Source organism: Ischnura elegans, chromosome 2, assembly GCF_921293095.1.
Source record: "Ischnura elegans chromosome 2, ioIscEleg1.1, whole genome shotgun sequence".
Taxonomy (NCBI): Eukaryota; Metazoa; Arthropoda; class Insecta; order Odonata; family Coenagrionidae; genus Ischnura; species Ischnura elegans.
Genome location: NC_060247.1, coordinates 114241789 through 114260879, shown reverse-complemented (window position 1 = coordinate 114260879; position 19091 = coordinate 114241789). Strand labels below are relative to the sequence as shown.

General features: G+C 39.5%; 1 protein-coding gene across 4 annotated transcripts in view; it reads left to right on the top strand.

The window, feature by feature from the left end:
• The window catches only part of LOC124154437 (pyruvate carboxylase, mitochondrial), a 105482-nt gene that overhangs the window by 41464 nt on the left and 44927 nt on the right, over positions 1-19091 (top strand). For 2 of the 4 annotated variants that reach the window (XM_046528154.1, XM_046528151.1), the window contains exon 1: positions 16856-17004. The exons of the other annotated variants lie outside the window; for them this stretch is intronic. The gene's annotated coding sequence lies outside the window, so the exon portion shown is untranslated. Of the gene's footprint in view, positions 1-16855; positions 17005-19091 lie in introns of those variants that run through there. 4 annotated transcript variants of the gene reach the window in all.

Here is a 19091-nt window from a genome sequence, read left to right as displayed (position 1 = left end):
GATAAGTTTGCCCTTTGCTCTGAATAAGCAGAATTGACACTCGGCCTATTGAAACGCATCTAATGAGGACAACGGCCGTGATTTGGGGAAGCTAGTATAACAACACAGTAGGTCCCCCGATAACGCTCCGCGCGTAGAAGGCCAGAGCTTATTGGCATTAACGTAGAAGAACGAGGGGAGATTGGAAAGAGTGTGGGCTGTGAGATACGTCGCCTTGCCGACAATCAGGATCCAAAAGTCCCGAAAAAGGATTCATGAAATTGAAAAACATGTTGAGTGTACATTGTGGAATTGGTTTGATTCATATGATGAAAATGATGAATCGGTAGATGTTTATGAAGATTTGTAATTTTCCAGGTGAGCGGCCAGCGTAATTCTTCTCAGCAATAACTGACTGACTTCACCAACTTTGAAATACACAGTATTCGGAAATAGAAACTTAGATAAACATGGATGGAGCTCACTCTCTGCATTGTCTATGGTTTAAGTGGAGTTATTTCTGTTTAGAGTATTGAATGTTGAGTACTGTTTATAGCCTGAGTATGTAGAGTGGCGGAAAATATGGGCGCATCCGTTTTCTGCACATTTTATGACCCTCAGAAAGGGTCGAAAAAAGGTCCACTAATTCGTAATTTCGCTAATGAACCGTGGGTAATTGTTCCGAAATGGAGTGGGGGCCGTGCGGGGATACTTCTCCTAGGTGCAGGGTCATGTGGTGGCGTATGTGGGGGTAGGAGGTGGTAAAACCAATGGGATTCTTGTTCAGGTAGGTTCGTTTATCAGTAAAATCGCGTGCAAAATTTGATGCAGTTTATTTAGGTCAAGAACTAGTGCGAAAAGTGAGGTTGTTAACAGTGCTGTTATTCGGTGGAGAGAGAACGATAGTGAGAAAATATCGAGAGGAAGATGAAAGTAATGTACGGTGAAAGTAATCAGACAATGGTGTAAAACAATTAATTGTGTGTTGAGGAAGCATTTAAACTTGGTATCAACGGAGAAGCAAGGTTGGCGATGCATGAAAGAATTTACACTTTGGGGAATGATCACATTTTGTCAAGGTGTGTTTGACATCACACTCATGAACCTCTGTCAAAGCCGGAGATAGGCAGGAAATCAGTCTCAAATGCCATCAAGAGGAAAGCTGATGATGACATTGACGAACGGCCTACGAAACTGATTAATAAGGAGCTGGATAGGCAGAGGGATTTCATCGACGTGCTGAGTAATCAAGATAAGAAATACATCTAGAAAAACATTCACATTGCCTGGCTAAAGTGTCATCCGACATTGCCAAATCAGCACATGAGGTGCAATTGGCTGTTAGCACGATGAACACCACCACCGTAAAAATTAGGCTTTTATATTGAAAAATGACTTAGAGAATGGCACGTTTGAGTACGCCCCTAAGTTTTTCTCCAGTTATTTATAATCATGGGTGTAGGGAAGTAGTTTATATTCCTCTGAAATATTGTCTGCTGGAGGATAAAAAGATAAATACTTACCAGAGTTCCCTTGACTGCGTCAAAGAGGAATGTTTTTCGAACCAAGGCTATTGTGATTGATTTCGAGTTAGCGATCCATGGCACTGTACATACAATCTTCTCTCAGTCAAAATTAGTTGGCTGCAGGTTTAATCTAGCGCAGGCTTGGTAAGATGTTTTCTTTTCATCATCATCATTAGTCAACAATCCTAAGATTGGTTTGACGCAGCTCTCCATTTCTCTCTCCTAACCGCTAATCTTTTCATAGCCACATATTTCTTCTCTTTTACATCTTTTGTAACCTGTCCTATATAACTCATTCGGGGCCGTTCCTTGCCCTTTTTCCCTTCCACTTGTCCTTCAACAATTGTCTTCATCAGACCATCGCGCCTCAAAATGTGGCCAACTAAGTTGTCCCTTCTTCTGCATAAGGTTTTTAGGAGGTTTCTCTTTTCTCCCACTATTCTTAGCACTTCCTCGTCACTCACACGGTCAATCCATTTTATCTTCATCCTTTTATTTCTTTAAATTGTATTTCTTGTAATGGATTGTAGAGCTCTTACCAAAAGACCAATCCAGTATGATCAAGTGAACACTTTTCTGATTTCGAGTCGCGATCTGTCGTCTATATAGGCGGCAATAAAACCAGTCGCTTGGGTTTGCACAAATTTACAAGCGAAGGCAATGCGAAGGAGTTAAATGGCTTCGTTACTGATTTTATCTTACGTACTTGAAGCAAGACAAAGTAGGTGATAGATTCTGTGACCTAATTAGCATCATGCCCCAAGATGCATTACTGTCGCAGTTCGCCGACTACCTTTTAGAAAATGACATCGACGAAGAAATATCTTCTTTCTCGCCATCTATTTGGGCGGAGGAGTTCACCGCTGCGTAGAGGACAACTAATGCGTGCGAGAGTTTTCATTCTCGTTTCAACTCCTCGTTCGAGTCGCCTCATCCCAACATTTTCGTATTTTTTTAACAATTTGAAAAAAAATGCAAACGAATTCAAACATTCGGCTGAACGAAGTCAGTTCTACGCGAAAAATGGGCAAAAAACCAAGGAAAGGCAAATATTTATATCTAACATAACGCAGCAGAAGCAAAAGGGTGAAAGTTTCTTGAAGTATGTTTCGTATAAGATTGAATACAATAACATGTATTTAAGGTATTTCTTCATATTAAATACGTATTTAAGCTATTTTTTCACAATTTGTCGTATATTCGTGAATCTGTTTCTGTGGTGTATAAATTTATATCTACTTAAAATCAGAGAGACGACATATTGCCGTTGGCACGGCAGCAATATGCGTGGTTTGGACGCTCGCAGTCAGAAAAGTTGGGCTGGGGTTATGTGCGGAATATGGAAAGTCTCGGTCAAGGCAGCGTTGGGCACTGTGCGGAAATCGGATGTTCTTGTCTACCGAGGCAGGTAAAATGTGCGAAGAACGGATCAGCCGGAAAAAAATGTACGCAAATTTCGTTAGCGACTGGATTCAGCCAACTCGCGAACTATTTCAAGACCTCCATCTCCCAAAATATGTCCTCGTAATGTTCTCACACAACCGGGTATTTTCAAACAATATATTACTATCGTCCCGAGGGACTTCAATCACATGCTTTGCAGTACGACAACGCTAAATAGACCCAACTACGAATGCTTCCTCTTATTTTTCGAATTAAGGTTTCCACCACTTCTCACCTAGACTGGAGTTAACTCTCGCCGGGACGTGTGTGGACACAGCTGGCATATTGTAAATTTAAACTGATTTAAATCACAATCGTTCCGGTTGTATGGTGGTGAAAGTATCGTGCTACAAACCGGAGGTTCTCCGGGTCATATCTTGGCGACGGATGATTGGATGCTACACACACAATGTGGACGGTACTTTTATCTGAAAGCCTTCGCAGAAACTAGTATGGGTTCCAGGGGACGTTGTATGAACAAAGAAGTCTTAAGCTCATTTTTATTTGTTGAAATTTAACCCCTACTTGCGTAGCCTTTAGATCAGTTGACAGTAAAGTTAATTTGACCACCTTTTTCGGGTCGTCCAGTTCCGCATCGGTGCACCTAGCTATTGGCGATGTATCTCGGCCTATGCTTTCTACCCCATTTCAAGGAAAACTCCTTTAGAGTTCATTGGAAAGAAAGCAAATTTTTAAGCCATTTCGAGACCTCAGGGAAATCGGTTCTGTGTTTTCAAATCAGTGTTGCAATACCCTGCTCAATATTCTATTTCTAATGATAGTTTTCCGTGGATTACTTTGGAATCACTCATCTCATTTATTTTTTTTATGGAGCGGTAGATATTTGGAATTTGAAAACCAATTAAAACCTACTTCATTTTGGCTCAAATTTCGTTAATGTGCATGTATGCATTACTTTATTTTGCATACACGTGGCTACAAAATGTGAAATTAATTTTTTTCCAATTTCACGGCCCTGACAATGCAAGAAAAATTTGTAAAAACCCAGCAATGTGGCATTCATTTTATATAAATGGTAATACCTCGTAATTAAACCACCCTTAGGTCCAACATGAACGACTTAGGAGAGAGAAAATACCTAATTTATGAATTTGGTCCAATACGGTTAATGCATTTCGTGTTGAACGTGGTGCACGGGGATATGAAACCTGATAAATGCCCTAAGTTATAAATCACTCGTCCCACTGGGAAGTGCTGTGGGATGATATCGCATCGCACCTTCCAGGTTCGACCGCGGAAGAATCGCTCTGCGTTTCGCAACTGTTCAGTTCTCACGCGACAGTGTAATTCGCGCCTGCTGCGTTCTTTTTATGTCTAAGTCCGCTCAGATGCAGGTGGACAAACATTTGCCGAGAGTGCGTGTGCCGTGGATATTATGTCGGTCGCACTTACTTTATTATGAGATCGCTGTCTCGTATGACAGTTGTCGTATCTAATTGTAAGTTCGTCACGAGAAGCGGCAGAGGTGTGACCTCGGGATCTTCGTAGTGAGACCTCAGATCACTTAACGTGTCCACTTATCCGGAAAAATCATCCTCACCTCACCCTTTTCGATCGCTTATTCAGATTTTTACCGTATTTTTCCCTCTATTTAGAAAACTAGATATCCTCCCATTAAGCCATCTATTTATTTATTAAGTCCTAAGAGTTTTCTGTAACCGTAGTGGTGAAAAGACTAGACCACAAACTTATTACATCACATCTTGGAGAAACTTTGTTATACATAGGCCAGCGACTTAAATTTATCGACAGTCATATCGATACATGGGGCCAAAATTATTTAGTATGTTGCCAATCAATGTGGCAAAGAAGGAGAAAAGATGGGGATTTACATCCTCTGTTAAAAAATAGCTTATGCGCGATTTGAAAGTAGGAATATCAAAATTGAATGCGAACAATAAAATAAAAATATCACTGAAACGAAAGAAATTTATTTGTCATGTATTGATAGCCCCAGTCCAGCATTGATAGCCAGTTTTTAATTTCGCGCGGGAACGAAACTAAACCTAGGCCTCGTATTTTCGTTTCTTTCCGTAACATTTTCGTTTCGTTTCACTTGCCATCCCTGGTTTTGAGGGAATGCTTTTCCCTTTATGCTCGCTGATGTGTAAGGGATGACGTGATGGGTGCTGCTCACCGCGTCCTATCAGATTCGTTCTTGACCTTGAGTGCCCGCGCTCACTGAGGACACCGGGTGTGATTTTTGGGAGACTTCCGCTCTGTTATCGCAGCACAGCTTGTCGCCCTATTGCACGATGCTTAGATGTCCACCGCTTCTCCCGACTTAATTAAGGGAATGACTTGCCGGTGAGCAACAGTCGCCCTTCGAGGTGGGCAAACACTTAAAGTGCCGGTCACTAATTTAAAAGCCCTACTGAAAAATCCAGCCATTTTTCTAAATTCTTACATTTTTTAACACATTAGCATCAAAACTATATTTATAAAGATGTGTATTCCTATAGAAATGAACTTTTCTCTTGTCAATGAATGAGTTTAATGAAATTTATTGCTAACTTTTAAATATATAATTTAACAATGAAAACCTGCTGTTTTTGAGAAATAAAAAAGTTGCAACAAATGATGTACTGCCATAAAATGCAAATTAATTTTTTATTGCGCTCAATTCGAACTCTTTAAACCAAGGAAATCATAAAAAAGCATTGTTCCAAGCAAAGCATTCAAAAATCTAGATGAAAAAAAGGGTCACTGCACCTTCAACGAACGGTTCTTTCCTCCAAAGAATGGTCGCACAAAGTGGGCTAAGATAAGGGTACCGGTAGCTACAGAGGAATTTTCGTTCTCAAGACATAAAGTAAACTCTTATTCCATCGAGGAGTTGGTTTTTGAAATAACAGTACACTAAGTAGTAAACTGGAAAAGTTCCACGGACGAAATATTACGGCTTCACGCAAACAAAGACAATAAAATAGAAATACGTAAGATTACGTCCATGGCATTCTTCAGAAAGATTAACAGGAAGTAAAATTACGTCCAAGGCACGCAAAGTACTAAAAGGTTACTTTCCTGTATCGGTTGCAGCTGATACTGGTGGATTTTAGTATCAAGTACTGACAAGTTGTGAGTAGCGATTCCTTGGTACTAACGACACCTACCTGTGCTCTTTTTTGTGCTCACGATTCCTTCATGCATCCATTTCCAATGACGCGATTTCTTTCAGTAATTTGTACTCTAGTACTTTTGTAAGTATCGAATACTTGGTCTGAAAAGTTAAGTACCGATTCCTTTATAGGTATTGCAGGAACTTGGAATCATATCTAGTCGCCTTTCTCTTTTCCTCGAAAATGCGTTGGGGCGAAAAAAATGCTCGGAAGTCGTTGAAACATTCAGAACATTTTAAAATGTTGAAAATACTGCACATATCCTTATTTCGTGAACCGCTCGTGGAGCCGATGCTACTCGAAGCATTATGTACTTCTGAGAATTTTCCGTTATTTTATGGAAACTGAACCTTGAGCTATACATATATCTTTCAGCAGGAGGATTCTAACCGCTACATTTTCTAGGAAGCGGATATCATTTTATCGAGTGAGCATCGAGCGAAGAAGAAGACACCCATAACATTCCATGTTTGTGTTGCTGTTAATTATATTCGGTTTTTCATTCGGAGACAAGTCTTAGGAATTAATCAATGAACACTGCGTGAATCGTTTTCATTGTTTTTGTGAATTTTAATTAATATCTGCACGTAGGACTCCATACAGATGGCTCAGGGAATGAGATGGACAAAGTCTTGTACAAATTTAGATAGTTTCCTTCCGCGACCTCTTAATTTCTCTATCGATTAATTGGAACACTTCATGATTCGCGTCACTCTTATGTTTGCTCATTCTAGTCCCTCATATTTTGGAATGCCGAATTTGGTGTGCTGGAATTAATCATGAGATGAGTTTTTTTTTTAAATTTTATGCTGATTTTTCGCTTTAAATCAAGTTTTATTTCGAATTCGCTCGACAAGATCCATCCCAAAAATAGGGAATGCTTTACTTAGTGAAATTACCTCCGATTGCCGAAGGCCAACCAGTATGATAAAGTGCTAACTACTAATCGGTTGCGTTGAGTCTTGCACCCACTTGGAGGCCTGCAGTCTCAATCATTTTGTAAGGTCTTGCTGACTTCCTCCAGTGTACTACATAAAGTTGTGGCAATAGCAAAGAGCTCTATATTTTTGTAAACTTGAAAATTACTCATTTGCTTCGCACGAGCCGTGAAGCCATTCTCCATACCTTTTTGCCGCCCCGCAATAGTGCCACGCTACATGTACTTAGTATGTTTTTGCACTCTCACCCAACAACTTTCTCATCAACTCTTTACTATTTATCAATGTCTTTTTTAGCTATGCTATTTTATCCTAATACGTTTCAACTACTCCTTATCGTGCCTGGCACGAACAATACTTCATTCCAATATCATAATTTCCTATTTTCGAGTGAGGAGTCTTCTTAAGAGCTCTACTGACTCAAAAAATATGCATTAAACTTTTTTACCTCACACAGCTGTTGTTGATACTTGGGTTTATCATAGCTTATTTAGTATAGTTTTTAATCTGGAGAATAATATGGCAGTGTTGAAACCAGTCGAGGTTTTACCGAATGGAGCTGTGCATTTCCTCTTGAGAATACCTTATCAATAATACTATACTGTAATTCTCTATAGTATAGAAATAGGTACTGTTCGTGAGTGTACTATACTAGTATAGTAGTTATGTCCTCTTGAGTACGGCGCGGAAATATTGAAACCGGTCGAGGTTTTACCGAATGGAGCTGTGTATTTCCTCTTGAGAATACCTTATCAATAATACTATACTGTAATTCTCTATAGTATAGAAATAGGTACTGTTCTTGAGTGTACTATACTAGTATAGTAGTTATGTCCTCTTGAGTACGGCGCGGAAATGTTGAAACTGGTCGAGGTTTTACCGAATGGAGCTGTGTATTTCCTCTTGAGAATACCTTATCAATAATACTATACTGTAATTCTCTATAGTATACAAATAGGTACTGTTCTTGAGTATACAATGCTAGTATAGTATGTCCTCTTGAGAACGGCGCGGAAATGTTGAAACCGGTCGAGGTTTTACCGAATGGAGCTGTGTATTTCCTCTTGAGAATACCTTATCAATAATACTATACTGGAATTCTCTATAGTATACAAATAGGTACTGTTCTTGAGTATACAATGCTAGTATAGTATGTCCTCTTGAGAACGGCGCGGAAATGTTGAAACCGGTCGAGGTTTTACCGACTTGATAAAGCTTTCAATGTATTTATTTATTTATTTAGCCTTGTTCCATAAATTAAACCCTCCAATAGTTGAAGAACCCACTTCTTCCAGCTTCCGTCATTTTATTTATGTATAACTCAGTTTGCATCGTGTTTCCATGCCGTGAATGCTCGTGTTTCCATATACGCCCACTTTCTCCCACCACTGCTTGTCGCATGATAGTGATTCGCACTCGGTTTCAGATTGTCTTCCTCTTTTTCCCCCTTAGGGTCAGCTGGGTCCACGTTTGGTGACGTGACGTGTAGCGGCGGGCGAGATAATTTTTTCGTAATCTGTGACCCTTTTTGTGAAGTAAGTTTTTATAAAATCTGTTCTTTTCGCAAAAAAAAATTCAATCACGCAATGATATGTTGTGCTAGCAGTTGAATCTCGAGGCTTTGTGGATTAGGTGTGTCCTCATTGTGTTGTGGTTGCAGTCACGCTACGGGAAGGCATCGCATGCTGTGGACTTTGATTGCTTGTGCGAATTGGCTCCCTTGTTTCACACGCATTGAATATGTGATCCGAAGTAAGTACTGTTTTCCAATCTTCGTAAACCTAAACAAAATAGAGCTTTCTCATACGACTTTTTTGTTGAAAAAAATCAGAATGAGTCTACGTAATTTGAAGTTTAGACGAAGAATATATTTTTTAGAAAAAAATTTCCATCATTTCGAGTCGCCATATTGCTATAGTAAAGCAACTTGCATATTTTTGCTTCGGTCAATTAATTATTTACTACTAACTAAGATTTTATAATGGTTCTGACCGTTGTCATAAACCACCTTTTACCTTAATTTCTTCAAAATTACATTCCTGATCCTGCTATAGCCTGCCAACCTCCTAAGCTTTGGCCAAAATTGCCGGAAGGACGTTGGAAGTACACATTTTGAAATGTTATCTCCCAAAATGAAGTTTATTTGGTCCAATTATTTAGAGCCACAGGATGTGGTGAACGATGGGGAACACTCATTTAGAAATCTGTATGGAAATGAGAATTCCCTCTTTTATCGTTCCTCGGCGTCATTAGCTCCAAACCTCAAGGTCCAAAGTTCAATGAATGACTTTCTGTATTTGAATCTTTCGTATTTTACTTCATCTCTTAGTGCTTATTAATGGCAAGATTTATCCATTTTCTCAATATCATTTTTTTCCTGAAGCATAGACCTTCGGAATGCCATGAACCTCTCTACCTCTCCTCATAGTATTCTTCCTCTTCGAGTTGGACACGGTGGCTTTCTCCTCTCATCACACTTAAGTTCTAAACTCTAACATTTTTTTCAACCCTTTGTTCGTATTTGACGAATAGATTCTCCTGACTCCTCCTGCGTTCTGTTCTTAAGTTTGCTCTTACGCTCTGTTGCAGCTCAAATAGAGGACATACCCATATCCCCCGCTCAATCGGTATTATTTTTTGGTAACGGTTTACTCGCTTAAAACTTCTTGGCTATCATCTTGAAATTTTGCTGGCTATATATTATAGACAGTTTTCAAAATTTATCATTATATCATATTTGATAATTTTACCTTGTTGATATCGGTTGATGGGTAATTTTTTAATATTTGAAGTTCAGGAAGGTTTGATAACGGTCTACTTTTTGTAGGTACTGTGAAAATTTCCAGGTGATAATATTAGTTTTCTTGAGTAATCCGTCACCAATGAAAAGACTGATCAACGGGGAGAGGTATACGTCGTCCTATTTGTCTATACGGATTGCTGCTGACTGACCCCTGAGATTTGAGCTTCAAGATTTTTAAAAGTGACAAACAAAGATTAGATATCGTGCTTTGGTGCGGAGTTGAATTCAAAGTAGGAAACTGTTAATTGATCACCTCATCATAGATATCTGTGGAATAGAGTAATAATATTTGAACATTAAAATATTTACCTCAACTGTCGTAAATATTGATTTAAAATGCACCTAATGGCCAGTACCATCTGTTTATATGGCCTGTACCACATGAATTTGTATTTAAAATTAATATCGACGACAGTCGAGGAAAATATTTTCATGCTCAAATATTATTCCCCTATTCCACAAATATCTATGACGAGGTGATTATTTAACAGTTTCCTACTTTGAATTCAACTCGAAACTAAAGCACAATATTTGAATTTTGGCATTAAAATATCTTGAAGATCAAATCTCATGGGTAAGTCAGCAATTCATACATGCCCTAATGACCTGTACCACCTGTACTATCTGTTTCACCTTATCGGTCATCTGTCAATTTTTTTTCTTATATCTCGAAAGCGCAGCGAATTCTATTATTTCAGCACTCCCCGAAGCAAATTTCTGGTTTCATGCCTGTGTAGAAGTGAATAATTTTCGATGTCGGGCATATTTGAAAGCCTTTTCCGTGATGGCAAAGTCCATCGATACGGAGATGTGGACTGCTGGTCGCATTGTGGAGGTGGCCATTGGCCTGCTCCGTCCATCGACCAACCAGCATCCGCCTTCTGCCCACTAGGCCGCGGCCGTTACGTGACTTCTTGTGTCACAAACTGCTGAAGCGACGCATTGGACTCTAAAAGTGACTCATTCAGTACTCGCCGCGATCAATCGCCGTGGAGCTTATTTGTTTATCGTGACAAATTCCGTTATTAACTCACTTTGCAGTGAGTGAGGGGTGTGTTTCGAGTGTGAAGGAATGATCCAAGTCGGATGTCTCTGTCAGCTTTCTTGATGTAAACAGATCCTATTTCACCGTTCAAATAATGGATTCGCCCGATTGGTGGATTGATGCACATTTATTTACAATGGTACAACCCGATCTGAGGGGCTGATTGAGGCCATAGTCAAGGGAGGAACTCCCCCTCAAAGACTCCCATTAAAAATACAATATAAATAAATAATGTATTCAGTCATAATGGCAAAACAAAGTATATTTGTTGCCAGGGACTAATTAAATATCTTATCTTTAAACAGGTCGAGAAATCACAAGTCACTGACTATCCCACTGCGTAATTTGTGTGGTTCTAAACGGTGCTTTTTCTCGAACAGGATAGAATTGATTTATTTGGTTGAAAAAATATAAGAGTCATTCGCCAAAAATTTCCAAGAAATGTACGACTTGAAATACACTCATCCCTTTTCGAACCTTCTCTATCCTCATCCGCCGAAAAAGTGTATTAATGGGTGTATGGACACGGTGATAACATGGTCTTCGGTATTGAGTTACTGAGTTTTATTAATAGCGGAAGCAATATCCGGCTTCTTCCCATGTGATTAAGACGTTATTGGAGAAACCCCTGATTAAGCGATGTCCCATCCTCTTTCCTTCTCCCGTCTTTCAATATATCTGGTCAGATTCCACAGATGGCATTGCATTTCGACTTGTAATTGGAGTATAGTTCTGTATTTTAATTTTTTTAAATACATTTAAGTCAACTTTTCGGAAATTTACTTTTCCATTTTCAAAGCTTAAATGCAATGAGTTTTTATATTAATTGCACGCAATTTCCATCACTAAAATTAGTGGTGTATACTTTAATAACAAGTCTACGTACTGCGTAAGACGTCAAGAAGAAAAGGCCTTCTGCTGTTGTTTGGTGATGATTTATTAAAATCTCACCGGACACTCACGGAAAGAATATGCATGAGATCATCACTGACATCTGTTTTTAACTATTTAGTTCCATTTTTCATAATACTATTTAGATTCGGAGTCTCAATATTTTCCTCAACTTTCGGCACTCTTTTTAGCCACCTTGAGCACGATGTGTATACTTTATGAATGCATGTGCGTTTTACGCACTGTACATGACATTTGTAATAATTTTTCTGCTGTGATTATAGGTGCGTTTCATCGGTCTTTGAATGTATGGCACTCGTCGTTGGCTCCCTTCGTTAGCATTGCTCGAACTTTCTCGAAGACACCACCTCTATACGCGATCCTTGCTCCCATAATGTAGTTTGGGACGCTCCCTCGTGGGGCGCTGCGGGAAGAACGACCAAATATCGGCTGGGAGGGGGAGGGTCGTCGAAAATCCAGATGAGGAGCAGGGAAGATATTTACTGTTTTTTTTATGGCCTGGTCCCGCTCTTTGCGTTAGTTTCAGCTGCGTGTCATTAGACGATGGGATATGCACGTTGTTTCCCGGTATTTTATCGGCACGGGTTGTTTTTGTACGTTACAATTATTGTTGAGTCCCCACGTGTCTCCTTTCCGAAGAAGACGGAGAAACGGTCGACATTTTAAATTTACTCGTGCGAATGTTTCTTTTATTTTTGTCTTCGTTTTTGTGGACTCTCTTGGTATATATTTATAATTATTGTTATAATTATCGTGAATAGTTCCCGTTCCAATGAAAAATTAACGAATGTAAAACATTTAGGTGCTCGAACAAGTTCGACTTCATGCGCTGTATGCTTCATGCTTACTTAATTTTCATCTGCGCCGCTCGATCATAATTCCGTAAAATTGTGTTTGTTTCCTTTATATTTATCTTTCTTCATGAGATGCATAATCTCAAGATCTTGTTTGAGAGAACTAGAAGTTGGTCTTGTAAGTAGCCCCATGTTTTTTCGTAACCTCATCTCTCTTGAGTTCGTATCGGTTGTATCAGCGTTGCCATAGCGCGGTAAATAGGGAGATCCGGCCCCTCGGATTAAAATGGTATAATTCGCCGGTCTGAATCACCCCCTTTCTGTTTTTATCAGAGATTTTTTTACTCTTTCCGTTTGAAGGTCATCCTTCTGGGAAGAAGATAACGGCGGGATTGTTTTACTTAACCGCTGTCATTTCTCTTTCGTGATGGAATTATTCCGCAGCGACCGTCGATGTAATAGCGGCTGTTTCCACTTCAAACTTCAAAGGTCAAGGGGCCCGATTGAGTGACTTCTTGCTGTCCTCCTTTATTATAAACAACTCTCACCGTCGACCGCATTACTCTGCTCGTGGAGGCTGAGCTGCCATTAATTGTGCCTTATTCATAGTATTCATTCATGGCGTTGCTATACTTAATTGGCATAATGCATAGTGGCGTAGCCAGGAATTTTTATTTATTTATTTCATCACCAGAAACGGCAAAAAGGCTTTAACATTGACAGTTCCTTAAATAAATAATACTAAAAGATAACAAACAGTATCACAATAAATAAAAACTAACAGAAAACAAAATTTTTAAACATAAGAAGGGGCACTATTGATTAGACAATGGTGAATTATTCAAGTTCATGGGGGGTCCAAAACCAGGGGGGAAATTTTTGTAAAACAGGACTCTAAGCAATGGGTTCTAAGCTAATTTGAACACTTTTCATAATCGAAAAAACTTCATAAAATAAAACAAGGTATTGGAAAATCATGAATTTACAAAATATTTCTTTAAAAATGAAGGAAAACAACAGTGTTTCAACATTTCGGGGCAGCGGGGGTCGGGACTCCCCTGGCTACGCCACTGATAATGCAGCCCTCCATTGATGATTGTCCGGTCGGCCTCTGGATGTGTTGCCAGCCAATGTGCATTTTAATAGGTTTTAATTTGTCGCCACTCGCGTCGCTCGAGGGCAGAGCGATCCAAATTTCAAGGAGGTGTAAGCTAAATTAGTGTTATTAGAGAAATGTATGCTTGTGATTTGTTGACCTGTCATATTCATCACTTTTCATTTATTTAACTGTCCCTGGTGTTGCAATCCCAGTGTTGGCGTCAAAATGATATGCCGCTGTACTTTGAAAATTTATATCCTTGCTTGTGCGCATGCTAAAAAGTTAAATTATACGCCATTTAAAAGTATTTTTTTATTATTAATTCCAATGTATTTTTTGTATATGAAAAAATCAAAAATGTAGACACAACAGTGCAATAAGTGAATCCGCGCAGCGTAAAATTAGTCGTTTTGTCAACTTCATGAACTTTGTCACTCAACCTAGGGAAAAATACTGCGTCTACAGCATTCTTCCACAATAAGTTGCAAACATTTATGTAGATCAAGAAAATGGCTTTAGCGTACTTTTGAAGGAATATTTTGTCGTTAATTAACGAAAATATTTAAACATTATCTAGTCCTACAGTTTACCCCGAAATTAAAAAATAAAACTTAAAGAATCACTTTTTAATTTATTTGTAATTTTTTAATTATTATTTTTTATTAGTAAGATCGGTATTCGCAGCCCGCCGTAGCACCCTCTATCATTCCAGTTCTTCCATCCCCTTGAGCCTCTTATTCCCCGTATTCTTCTTCAGGGCTCCTACTCAACCGTGAAACCCTTAAATCCGTGAATAAGCCGTGAATTTTTGTCAACCGTGAAAAAAAACCTGGAAAAAACCGCGAATTTCGTCATGAAACCTTAAAAATCTCTCAAACTTTATTGTAAAACTGCGATTGACAGATCAAAAGAAAAGTCGATTTGTCTATCATGTTTCGAGGTCAGTCACTCGCAGACACTGTCCACGCATTTGTCTGCACGCGTACATTCGAAGCGCAATGATTGGTCCGTGTACCATGACGACACATTGACCTTAAGCCTGTGATGGGAAGACCGGTAACCAAAACGTTCATTAACTCTGGCGAAAAATCAGACACTTCCTCACTTCCCTGCCACCTTACTCCCTCCATTTTCCCACTCACAACTTTTAGTGGGCCCTGAATTTTGCTAACGATAGGTGACGTCATAAGAGATAGGTGACGTCATAATAATAGCACTTTAATTGCTGCATTTGCATTCACGGCGTCTGTCGCGTTTGTTAAATTTTTAGTTGACGTTCGGTCGATGATTGTTGCGTGATCAATATTTCTGACGAAAATGGCTCATCAACGGACCATGAGTTTAAAGATATTTAGACCGCGAAAACCTGGAAAAAACAGTGAATTTTATAATTTAGTTATAGTGGGAACCCTGCTCTTCATCTGTCCTAGGTACTTGTCCCTTGGCCTTCCTCGGGGGACTTTGCCATCAATTTTTCCTTCCACTACTTACCCAAAGTTACTGCTGTCTCTCAGTGCGTGGATAATCCTCCTTGTTCTTTTTTGACCTACTCTAATCTATAGAGTCCCTTCTCCTGTTCTACCATATCCCTCCTCGATTCTGACGCGATCCATCCTTTTAATCTTCAGTATCCTCCTCCAGCACTCGGTTTCGTAGGCCTCTATTTTTCCATTGGTCTGATCTTCTGAAACATTGAATGCCTCTGCCCGCACGAACGTTTTCACGTAGTTTCCTGGCCTCCTTTCTTATACTCTACGAGGATGGCTGCGACCTCTTTGCCATGAATGCCGCCGAAATCTTAATGGACCTTAATCTCGCCGAATTATGGAGTGAAATGTTGTGGGACCGCATCAAAAAAAGAAGGGCGTGCGAAATTAGATGCGTGGACGTTGGCCCGTGGCTCTTTTCGATGGGCTGATCTTAAGCTGGGAATCTGATTGGTGTGGTGGGTCGAGGCTAAAAACCCGGCGGTAGAGATGATGTTTCATATAAACCCTGTGAGAGTGCTCTTTTGGAATGCATGTTGGATATGGGATGTTAAGCCGTGGTCCCCTTGGCGCCTTTCGTAAAGAGCAGGCTAACGCCGACGCCGGGTTTCCATCCGCTCTTCTCTCCCTGCACTTCTCTCATGGCGCAAATGCCGCTCGCCTCCATACATCACCCTGATCTGGAGCTTTCAAGTATGAATAATGTATCGTAGATTTATAACCAGATGTATCCCACCCGCTCATCACGGAAGGAGTCCGCCGCGGCGTTAACCTGCTCTGATTAAGATATGCGGTTCGTGCGTTGAAACGTCGGGAAAATTGCAGATGCGAAAGGTAAAAGGTAAAGCAGTAGAAAATTGTAGTAGTCTATTTTTATGAAGATTCCGCTGATATTTATATCAAAAACTTGTTTTTCTTTACTGCGCTGTGTTGAAAAACATCTTCACGTCATAGATGACATAATTTTGTTGAAAGGCAATAAAGGGGTACATGCTTACTTATTCAAGAGCTCATTCACTGAATGTAAATTTAAATTTTCTCCCAGCGTCAGGAGTAAGTTGTAGCGCCAGTTACATCGATCGTATGGCTTCTTTATTGCATTAATTGTTTGTTTACAGAGAAATTTTAATGGAAGTGTGGTGAGGTGTCTGGATATTAATTTTACCATGGATTTAATTTCATATTGTAAGATATATCATAGTTCTGTGGGATTATATAGGTGAGGTTGTGGTAAACATTTTCCCTCTTATCCGCAAGCGTCCCTAAAAGAGAAGAAATTTTGCGTGTTTTTTTTCTGGAAATATGACAAGGAAAGTCCTGTATTTTCATATTTTTGGCGACAGCCGGTTAATCATAATCGGAAAGTCTGTATTTGAAATAAATATTTCTGCTCCCAATTTCATGCCGATTCGACCTTCTTATGTTAGTGCGTGAATGTTATCCAATTTCGATCGCTTTCTCTTTTAAAACGTCATCGTTTGGCCCGCTAAAGGTGGAGAGGTCGATTCGACCATAACTGTTTATTGGTTCTCTTTTATTTTATTATTTTTTTTTTGTTGAAGGGCGGTTTCAATTTTTCGGTATCTCATTTTTACGCCCGTCGTTAGGATTTTTAATGTCTGCCTCATCATCGGATACTCGTCACTCGTGACCTTCAACTCTTCGTCCGTCCGTAGATCGGTCCACTGCGCGTCGGGTCGAGCTCGCTGTTCGCGCTTACAGAGGAGCGGCGCGGAGGGATCACGCAAGAGGCTGGATTAATTGATAGCGAGACGGACTTGCAGACAGCGGGAACTCGGGTTTGAAACTTGCCGATCCTTTTCACGACTATCATTCAGGTGAGGTTTTAGAATAAAATTTTCCCTCATTTGTCCCATTAACGTTACCCGTCCCGACTTCTTTAATTATACAGGGTGTTTCAGGAGGAATCAGCAGTACTTCAGGACCTGCTAGGGGAGGCAATTTTAACCCTTTGCGGTCCATTCTTTTACATTCGAATAGTGTGGTCAGATTAATTTTTAGAAAAAAATTAATGGTGACAGGATTCAATGGTTCCCTTTAAATGTTTTGATTTGTTTTTTAAAGTAAACTTCCACTGACCGTAATTTTATGCTATGGGTTCAATTAAAGAGTTTATTATTTGAAAATTATGTGTGTGACATCTCTTGAAACATTGCCCTTGTATAGTCCTCTTATGTAACCTCGTGATGTTGAGCTCAACTTTACGTTGGACCCGATGCTTGCACCAGCCTGTCGAGCCAGCCTCGACGTTGGACCGCAAAGAGTTAAGCCTTATTTGTTCGGAAACGTGGGGTCGCAACTCCTTAGTTACGGAGCTATGGCAACGCAAACATTTTGTTGGATGCACAATGCAGTGGTAATTTTCATAATATGTGAATAATAAGTGGTAAAACATTTTTCTTGGGTATTCAGCCTTTTCGACATTTCATTAAATTCTCTGGATTTTGTAGGACATTGAATAATTATGGTTGGACTAAAATGTGCTATAATAATTGTCTAAAACAATTAATATTTGAGCTTAATTAAAGGAGAGCCTTGAGCGTTTATCAGTAATACGAATGCGCAATATCACCCATTTTTAGAGTAATTGTTGCAGAAAATTGGTATCTTAAAAATAGGTCATTAGATACGAATCTAGGGGCTACTGCCAATCATCCATGAGGTAGCTATCGTGCAGATGATGGTTCCTGTGTTAGGCATATTCGTCGCATGCTTTCACAACTATGTGATAGTTTTTCTTTTCCTCCCTGAAGAAGTCAGTGAGAGAGTGATTATGTGACACATTATTATTACAGTCAGTGTAATAAGAGTTGAAAACGTCCAGGAAATGATGAAATGTGCTCGTTCGCTTGTTTTTTTTTAAATATCGATTGTGATAAGAGTTTAAAAAATAAAGATACGAGTAAGTTTCCATTTCTCGATCGATCGCCTACTTCCCGCGCTATTTATATCCAAAAATGAACATCCTCAATCCTCCCGCACATATTCCGAAGACAGGAAAAGCCTGTTGAAGTTAGAAGGAAAAATATCTGCGTAGCAAGTTTTTCGATTTTTTCGTTCATTCAGTTTCTCGATCAATTTATGTTTTAACCTTACTTCATTTAATTTCCAGGGTAACTTGACAAAGTATTCCTTAGCAAATATGCAATGTATGACGAGGTGTTACATGAAAGATGGGAAATACAGGAATTTACTTGTCATATTTGTAGGAAATGATGATAATAAATACGCGACATTTCTAGATGCTCCTTTAGGGACGCTTGCCAATGCGTGGAAAAATGTTTACCGCTAGGGAAAGATGGTCCCGATATCGATAAGACTAATTAGTGTTATTATCATCATTAGTCCAATTTTCCATAATTTTCGCTCATGTCCTAACCCGCGGCGGGTTAACACTTGTTCCACTCCCCCATAATGATAGCCTAAAGCAATCGAAAAAACCGGTCTCGGAGATATTTCTTTCCAACCTTAAATTGGCATATAGTTTCCTGTTTTGGATTTATTCCCTTTTGCCTATTCGTTGATCAGCTTAATTATTCATTTTGCATGCACAATTTGTGGACGTCACGTACTCCTGTGGAGCATACAACCGCTTCTACGCTACTAATGGGCCTCGCTTATTGGTCTTACGTGGGTCGTTGTTTTATTCGCTCTCGTTAGCAATTTCTTCCCTCAATGGGCGCTTCCCCCTAAACGAGTGAGACAGCCTCCTCTCTCATGAAATCAACCGGTCATGAAAGCCGGACGACTACTTTCGAGTTCTTCATTTTTAAAGAATGGAGGAATTGCTTATTTAGTAAGATATTTTTCTTGTTTTAACTTGCCTTCCCCCTGCATCAACCTTGCTGTATTAAAAAATTGTGAATTGTTATCGGGACTGAGAAAACCACCATATTAGGGCCAG